This window comes from Pinus tabuliformis, chromosome 5_1, assembly GCF_031772625.1.
Source record: "Pinus tabuliformis cultivar Carrire ecotype Pingquan chromosome 5_1, CPIR1, whole genome shotgun sequence".
Taxonomy (NCBI): domain Eukaryota; kingdom Viridiplantae; phylum Streptophyta; class Pinopsida; order Pinales; family Pinaceae; genus Pinus; species Pinus tabuliformis.
The window spans coordinates 785,977,741-785,986,545 of record NC_142305.1 but is presented as its reverse complement, the minus strand read 5'-3'; the positions used below and the strand labels follow the sequence as shown (position 1 = coordinate 785,986,545).

Sequence of the window (8,805 nt, the reverse complement as noted above, 5' to 3'; positions counted from 1 at the left end):
TTCGAATATAACTTCCGAGTTCTCGTCTCTTCTTGAATCCACTTCACAGAATTCGATGAATGTGGGAATGGAAATGAGTGCCACGATGCCTCCTCAGCCACAGGCTATTCAACATAATGATATTCTGATGCCTGCAGACGAGTGGTCTGGAAATTCAGTCTCAGAAAGTTATGGATGGGCTCAGCGATTTCGTGGAGCTTAACTGTCTCACCTCCCGGCACTGTCGAGTGTGAGGCGTAGGATTGTAGTATCTTCTTTTTGGAGAGATAGCATATAAAATGGCCGCTGCTACTGCTCAGCACTTTGTAGCCTGCCAGTCTCGCAGAAGTCGTTCTTCGAGGACTGCATTGTCCTCAAAGAATAGCGGGAGCAGTAATGCTACCAGCTCACTAGGTCAAATTGCCTACTACCAGCGCCTGTGGTCGATTAGAAGCACAGACAGCTTCAGAGCCATCCAGAGGCAAAGTGTTGAGGAAGGCACTTAGTGGTGGTTCCAAAGGTTGGAGTGGTCACTTGTAGCGGTGGGATAAATCTGGTTTTTGTAGCAGCTGAAGTGGTCCCCTGGAGTAAAACTGGAGGTCTTGGTGATGTTCTAGGAGGATTGCCACCTATGCTGGCTGCACGTGGTCATCGGGTTATGACAGTATCTCCATGCTATGATCAGTATAAGGACTTATGGGATACCAACGTATCGGTTGATGTAAAAGTAGGTGATAGAACTGAAACTGTGCGATTCTTCCATGTTTACAAGAGGAGAGTTGATCGTGTTTTTGTAGATCACCCATCCTTCCTTGAAAAGGTTTGGGAAAAACAGGCGGAAAGATTTATGGTCCTCAAACTGGGGTGGACTACCAAGACAATGAACTTCGTTTTAGCCTCTTATGTCAGGGAGCTATTGAAGCTCCAAGGATTCTTAATCTCTCAAGCAGTGAACACTTTAGTGGACCTTATGGGGAGGATGTTGTCTTCATTGCCAATGATTGGCATACATCTCTTCTTCCTTGTTACTTGAAGAGTATCTACAAGCCTGCCGGTTCTTTCACAAATGCCAAGGTTACATACGTTGCACCACCTGGTCATCACACCATTCAGGATATAGTGCTGGAGTTAGAGTTTCAAGGAGTTAAAAAGCAGCTTAAAATGCTTCAGAGCTGGCCTGTGCGTACACCGAGGCCTGTCTCCTCCAAGCTTGCGGCTGACACACCTATCCTGACAGGACAACGCGTTCTTGATGCTCTATTTCCCTCTGTGCTTGGAGGAACATGTGCCATGCCTGGTGCATTTGGCTGTGGCAAAACTGTCATCAGTCAAGCTCTTTCCAAGTATTCAAACTCTGATACGGTTGTCTATGTTGGTTGTGGTGAAAGAGGAAAATCCAAAGGCAACCGCAAAACTGAGTCAGAAGTTGCTGTAATTGCACTCTCATCCATAGGTACATCGACGAAAAACAAAACCTCCATATCCCTTCACTTGCCAATATTCACGTTTTGTTTGGATTTCTTTTCTATTTTTAGTTTAAATTTGTTTTGTATTTATTGTAATATATTCTATTTATTTTTATTTATATTTGTTTTATATTTATATATTTTAATTTAATGATTCGATTTCTTTTGATTTGTATTTGTATATTATTAGTTATCATTTTTTTTAATGACTGATTTGTTTTTGTATATATTTAGTTATAATTTCTTAAATGATTGATTAGGTTTGATTTATATATTTAGTTAATATCTGATTTGTATTAATATATATTATGATTGTATTAATATATTAATATATTAATATGTTATAATTATATTAATATGGTACTAATTTTTTTTGTGATGATATAATGTTATTTGTATATTATGTTTGTTATATTTTGTTATCAAAAAAAAAATAAATAAATAAAGAGAAATAAAAAAATTTGTTGTGTTTTGTGATAATTGTTGAAGTAAACATTGGCATATGAAGGATATTGGCAATTTATGATATGCAAATTGAGAGAATCATGAAAATTACAGGAATTGATTGAAAGTGCAACAGTTGGTACAAGGGCAAAATTAAAAAAAAAAAAAAAAAAAAAACACTAAAACACTTTTCACAAAATTCACGCAGGTTTGAAAATAAATAATGGAACATTTGGAAGAATAATTTAAAAGAACATTTGGTGGATTATTTAATGCTGATTAACTTGCTTAGAGTTGGCAATTTGATATTGTTGTATGCTTTTATAACGTACTAATCTGCAGGACACAACAAATCTATGATGCCAAACTTTTCGCTATGCACAAAAGTTAGCTGACAAAAACAGGGAGTATTACTATTCATGGTTATTTTTAAGAATGGATTGCTTTCAATATCATGATTAAGTCAATTTCAACACTTTGATTGTCCTTAATTTGTTTTATTTGGTATGAATTTTTTGCGTAAGAATCATGAAGAAACTGGGCATTTCTTCTAGAGCACACTTATGTTTTCTTTGTACCAAGTTTTTTACAGGTTACAGGATAATCAAGTGAACATAAGGAGATTACATTGTGACGACAATTGGTCTTCTAAAGACTAAAGTCATGACAGATTCTAAAGACAAATCCAACTCTACAACCACTCCTTTGCAACTCAAGCATGACCTTTTTGCAAAAGATTTTGAATTCCACCAATTGTCAAACCATCAAGCATGACCTTTCCATATCCATTTTTCACAGCAAGAGTTCTTATTCATACACCATGCATTTCCTTATTGTCATTTTCCATGTCATTACCATTCCCCTTCATTTCCGCAAATAAAACCCTGCTTCTATGGATATCATTGAGTCAAAGTCCTAGAGTCTAAGTATCTTTGTAAAAAACACCTAGAGGCTTGCATGCCTTAATGGCAAGTACTCTTGCCAATGAACAATGGGAGTACATTAATATCCCTTGTTCGTTGGATCTTGTAGGTGACTCGACCATGACAAATTTATTCGTACCTACAAAGATGTGTTAGGCATCCTGACTCCCATTGGAATCAATGGTGGGAGCTCTTGTGTTGGCTAGGGGCATTCATTAACGGCCACTAAGTCAACAACTTCTTGCTATGTTCGACATCAACACATTTAATCACATAGTAAGATTTGTGCCATCGAGCGTTGAAGACTTGAAGACCCATATTTTGTAGCAGATGAAGCCAATTTCCTTTCATTGTTTTTCAGTTTGTCATCACTTGAGGACAAGTCAATAAATAAGGCTGGGGGGAAATGTAACTTATATATATTTTGTATACCTTCCAAGCCTTATAGATTTTCAGCCATATTCAGCAGACTCATCAGATTCATCATCCAACAGCAGAGGATCCAGCAGCAGATACGACTTTCAGCGATGTTCAGCAGACTCCTCAAATTTATCATCTAGTAGCAGAGGATCCAATAGCTGATACGACAATACAGATCCATCTTTCATCCACCATTTTCACAACCAAGTAAAGAAGACTATGAACAACAGTTTTTGCAGCCACACGTACACAACTCTCATCCATTTTTGGAAGGGTAAGTTAAGGTATGATATTTTCTAACTTTTAACCATTAAATTCCTTGAAAAGTTAGAATAATAATTTTTGGAAAAACTTCACTTCCTTTCCCCATTTCACATAACTTCCCAAACCATCCGTTTAAGGGGAAGGATACATTTACATACATACTTTGTCACATTCATATAGCATCCACATTCATATATCACATTCTAAACCCCACTTACCTTCAAAATATATTCTCTATTACATGAGCATACAAATGGCTTTGTCAAAAGTATTTAAAAGTTAATTGGATGCCAACACAATCATGGTTGTTACACAAGAACCAACCATGATGCATTCCTACAAAAATACTCTGCAATAAAAATCACATTATCAATATGCAAAGATCATACATTGAATGCAACAAACAAAATATGGTTGAAACACAAGAACCAACCAAGTTGTAGTTCATCAAAATAACGCTTTGCAAAAGTTAAGTAACTGATATCATGCAGAGTTTAAGCCAAAGCTCAAGTACCCAAAAGTAATGTAATAGATTTCATGAGGACATGCAATACCTTCAGTTTGGGGGTATGTTGGGCCTCAAAATAGTCCCTATTTTCACTCCATTATTCACCAATATCTTCACATTTTACCTTCATGTCACCTCCATTCCACCTCCACATCATTACATTTACCTCATTATTGGGTCATAACTATGCTTTTCCAAAGTTTATTAATTCTTAACATTTTTAAGTGGATTTATGGCTAAACTTTAGAAAATAATATGCTTATACTTATAGCTAACAATTAGAATGAGTTTGTTGACATGTGTAGATACAAAGGAAGCTTCCAAGACACCTTTATGTGGCCTTGAATGATCAAATTCGAATTTGATAAGATAAGGCTCATGGAAAAGATCATGATCTCATGGAGAAGATCATGGACCTCATGGAGGAGATCATGGAGGATAGGGTTATGTGTCTAGATGGTTGAGAAATGTATGGAACTAAAGAGAGATTAGTGGATCATCATTATGAGTTTGTTATCTCATCCCATTGTATAAATAGGAGTACCTCCTCCATTCCAAAGGGAGGACTCTTGGAGCATGTATCCAACTTATGATGGAATAGAATAAAGCTTCATTTTACATATATTTCCATTATGTAGTTTTAGATATAAATTGTCTTAGTGTAGTAAATGGAATAATTTGTCACTTTGTTCTTAAGAGAATTTAGCTCACTCTAAAAGGATGAAAGAAACATTTTATTTCATAATAGATCTTATTTCATTTAATTGCTTAGATGTTTGAGGATTTGTTTGTGATTGATGAATGAGTTTTAAATCTTATCAGCATATGAGGGGATAACCAAGGGTCTAAGTTAGGCTCTCCCTCTATTTGAATCTGAACAACAATTAAATTCATTCTCTTGTATTTATTTCAAGTTTCTAGTTTTGTGTAATCAATGATTTCTTTTCAATCTATAATACTGTAGGGAAGGACAACCAGGACCTCCTTAGTTAGGAGCCTCTTCCCTTGCATATTATATTGAATCGTAAATAATTTAGCTAGACATAGAGTTAGTTGCCTACTCCTGCATAAATATTGTTGGCACCATCACAAGCTTACGAGTTTCCCTGGTCGATAATTTAATGAAGCAATTTAAGCAAATAAATTGCCCAACAGCGTTTAATCCTCATGTGAGGGCTGCCAAAAACTATAACATCGTCGAAGATCTAGCTATGTCACCTTCGACCATGTCTGCCCTTGAAGTGCTGCAAACTTGCCCAACATAAAGGAAATTATTATTAACAACAATAGGAGCAGTAGATCCTCAAGACTCTCATTTGATTGTTTTCGATCTTGAAAATCATGTCCCGTGTCTCCCACACCAACTGGCTTTTCAAATACTAGTTCATGTAAAAAATCAACAAGTTTTTCGAACAATGATTGATGAAGGAGCGTTGACATGAATTATGTCCATTGCATGTTGGAAATCCTTGGGTTCTCCAACAATCAATCAATATCCCACGAATTTGAAGGCCTTTGATGGAAGAGGTTTCTGTTCGTATGGAATTTTAAATGATTTACCAATCGAATTAGAGGGAAAAACAGTTGCAATAGATGTTGAGGTTGTTGATGCTCAACTTGATTATAACCTTTTGCTTGGTCGGAGCTGGACTTATGCCATGGCAGTTGTAGTCTCGTCATATTTTAGGATCATTATGTTTCTTCACAAAGGAAGAATTGTGAAAGTAGATCAATTATCCTACTATACCTCAGACCCTAATTCCAAGGTAGTATCCCATTTGTTGGAAAATCGACCACTCCATATGAGGAAGTTGGTGTTTGCCTACTTAAAGACTCATCTTTGATGGGAACTTTCATGTTTCTTCCACCTAATTTCCCTCATAATGATGCCCAAATTAACATGATTACATCAAGTACTTTCAAATCGGGAGATCCGTGGAAAGTACCTTCAGAATCAGAAATGATCTTATATGGTGATGAAATGCCTCATAGCCCTTTTGAGTTAGCCTATGAGGAAATTCAGTCTTTTTCCAACCCATCAACATCTGATAATGATCAAATGAATACGATTATTGATGAATATTCTCATTTGTCATGCTTGGAACCAATCTCTATGCCTGATCCTTTTAACAAATATTTTTTAACTGATGAAGGGATTATGTAAGTTATGACCTTGGACGAAATTCCATGGGACGATACTCATCATCGTTCAACTTTCTTGCCATCCTTTGAAAAAATTGAGAATAATTTCTCATCTATGTTTTCATCTGAGACCCTTAGTGATCCTCAATGTCTAATATCTACCCTTTCTTTCAATTCTAAACATAATTTAGGGAACATATCGGCAACGATACCTATAGATATCTCAGTGAAACCTAGAATAACTGAAAATATTCATATAGGAGCTTCTTGTTCGTTAGAAGAGATTTCAACTTACAAAGCCCTATTTAAGTCATTCCGTGACATTTTTGTCTGGTCCTACAAAGAAATGGCAGGAATTGACTGTAGCATTGTTGTACATGAAATAAAAACCTATCAGGATGCTAAGCCAGTTAGACAATGATTACGTCCTATGCATCTGCAAAAGGCTGCCGCCATTAAAACTGAAGTTGAAAAATTGTTGAACGCAGGTTTTATTTACCCCATTCCTTTAATTGATTGGGTATCAAATATTGTACCCGTTAATAAAAAGCAAGGAACTATTCGAGTATGTGTTGATTACCGAAATATCAATAAATGTTATCCGAAGGATAATTATCCAACTCTGTATATCAACCAAATTGTCAATGACTATGCTGGAAATGAAATTTTTTCATTTATGGATGGATTTTCTAGCTATAATCAAAGAAACATACTACCTGACGATCAATATAAAACTATGTTTAGATGCCCATGGGGAACTTTTTCTTATCACAAGCTCCCATTTGGCCTAAAAACTGTTGGCGCAACTTTTTAGCGAGAAATGTCTTATGCATTCCACGATATCAAGCATATTGTTGAACCCTATTTAGATGACCTACCGACTCATTCAATGAAACGACAGGATCACCCATTGCGCTTAAAAGAAATTTTCATTAGGTGCAGGCATTACAATATTTGCTTGAATTATCACAAGTGTGTTTTTTGTGTACAATCAGGTCGACTTCTAGGCTTCATCGTTTCAAAGGAAGGCATTCATGTTGATCCCCTCAAGGTAGAGGCAATCTTGAATTTACCTGCTCCTTCTAGCCTTACTCAAATCCAAAGTTTGCAAGGGAAGGCAAAATTTTTGTGCAGATTCATGCTCAATTATGCTGAACTAACACAGGGTTTTACTCGACTGTTGAAAAAGGGTATTCCATTTTTCTGGGATGAGCTTGCTGATAAAGCTTTTGATGCATTAAGACATGCACTGAATATTGCACCATTATTGCATCCACCCGATTATCATCGAGACTACTTTCTGTACTTAGCTGCATCTGATGCCACCATTGGCATGGTGTTAGTCCAGGAGGATGATTTTAGGAGCGAACATGTGATTTAATATTTGAGTAGGAGTCACACTAAAAATGATATTAAAGACGCACATGTGGAGAAGCTAGCCTTGGAAACTGTGCAAGTTGTTCAACGATTCCATCAATATATACTTCTCTGAAAAATAATTGTCATTTCATATTGCAACCCTATGATGTACATTCTCATGAAACAATTGCTAGGGGGAAATACTCAAAGTGGATAGTTATTTTACAAGAGTTTGATTTGGAATTTGAAAAATAAAAATCAAATAAATCCTTGATTTTCGTTGAACTATTGTATGACTTTCCCCAAATTGATATAGAAACTGTAGCAAAAGATTCTTTTGCTGACGAATCTCTCTTTCTTATTAGCATGTTAGATTCGTGGTATGGAGACATCATTGTATATCTCTAAACACAAAATTTTAGGCCCAAGTTATCCAAAACTGATCATCGACGAATTCGATACCAATCCCAACAATATAATATTGTTGGTGACACTCTTTACCATCGTGGTGCCGATTCTGTATTCCGACATTGTTTAACTTTTCAAGAAGCCAAAAAAACTTTAAATGACTGCCACTCTAGAGCATGTGGCGCTCACATGTCTGGGTATGCTACTACCCAAAAGATATTATGTGTTGGTTATTTTTGGCCTTCAATGTTTAAAGATTGCATCACTACAGTCCATAAATGCCATAATTGCCAAATCTATGATGGCAAAATGCAAGCACCTCCAGCTCCTCTTCACCCTATCATTGTTGCCAGTCCTTTTTCCAAATGGGGCATTTACTCCATCGCATGTAACCCTCACTCAGCCAGGGGGCATGGATACATTATCCTTTCAGTCGATTAATTTACAAAATGGGCCAAGGTGATGCCTACATATAGAGACGACGACGAAACTACAACCATTTTCATTTTCAATCATGTAATTTCTTGGTTCAGTGTCCCACATGCTATTGTTATAGACCATGCTAGTTTCATAACTTTATGATGGTCAAACTATCTGCACAACTTAGCCTTCGCCATGATAGCTCTACTCTGTATTATCCACAAGCTAATGGTAAGGTCGAAGTTGTCAATAAAGTTTTAACCAATATGATTAAATGGATAGTTGGTATGCATAAAGGAAACTGGCATTCTACGCTCTTTTCGGCACTGTGGGCTTACCATACTACTGTAAAAACATTGACTGGTTTTACTCCTTTCCAAATTTCTTATGGTTTTGAAGCCATATTACCTATTGAATGTTAAATTCCATCCTGCAAGCTAGCTATCGAATTATTACCTGATACCTCTGTAGG

General features: G+C 36.3%; 1 pseudogene; it reads left to right on the top strand.

Moving 5' to 3' along the window:
* Positions 1-263: 263 nt before the first annotated feature.
* Positions 264-7,527, top strand: LOC149167287 (granule-bound starch synthase 1, chloroplastic/amyloplastic pseudogene; annotated as a pseudogene).
* The last annotated feature ends 1,278 nt before the right edge of the window (positions 7,528-8,805 follow it).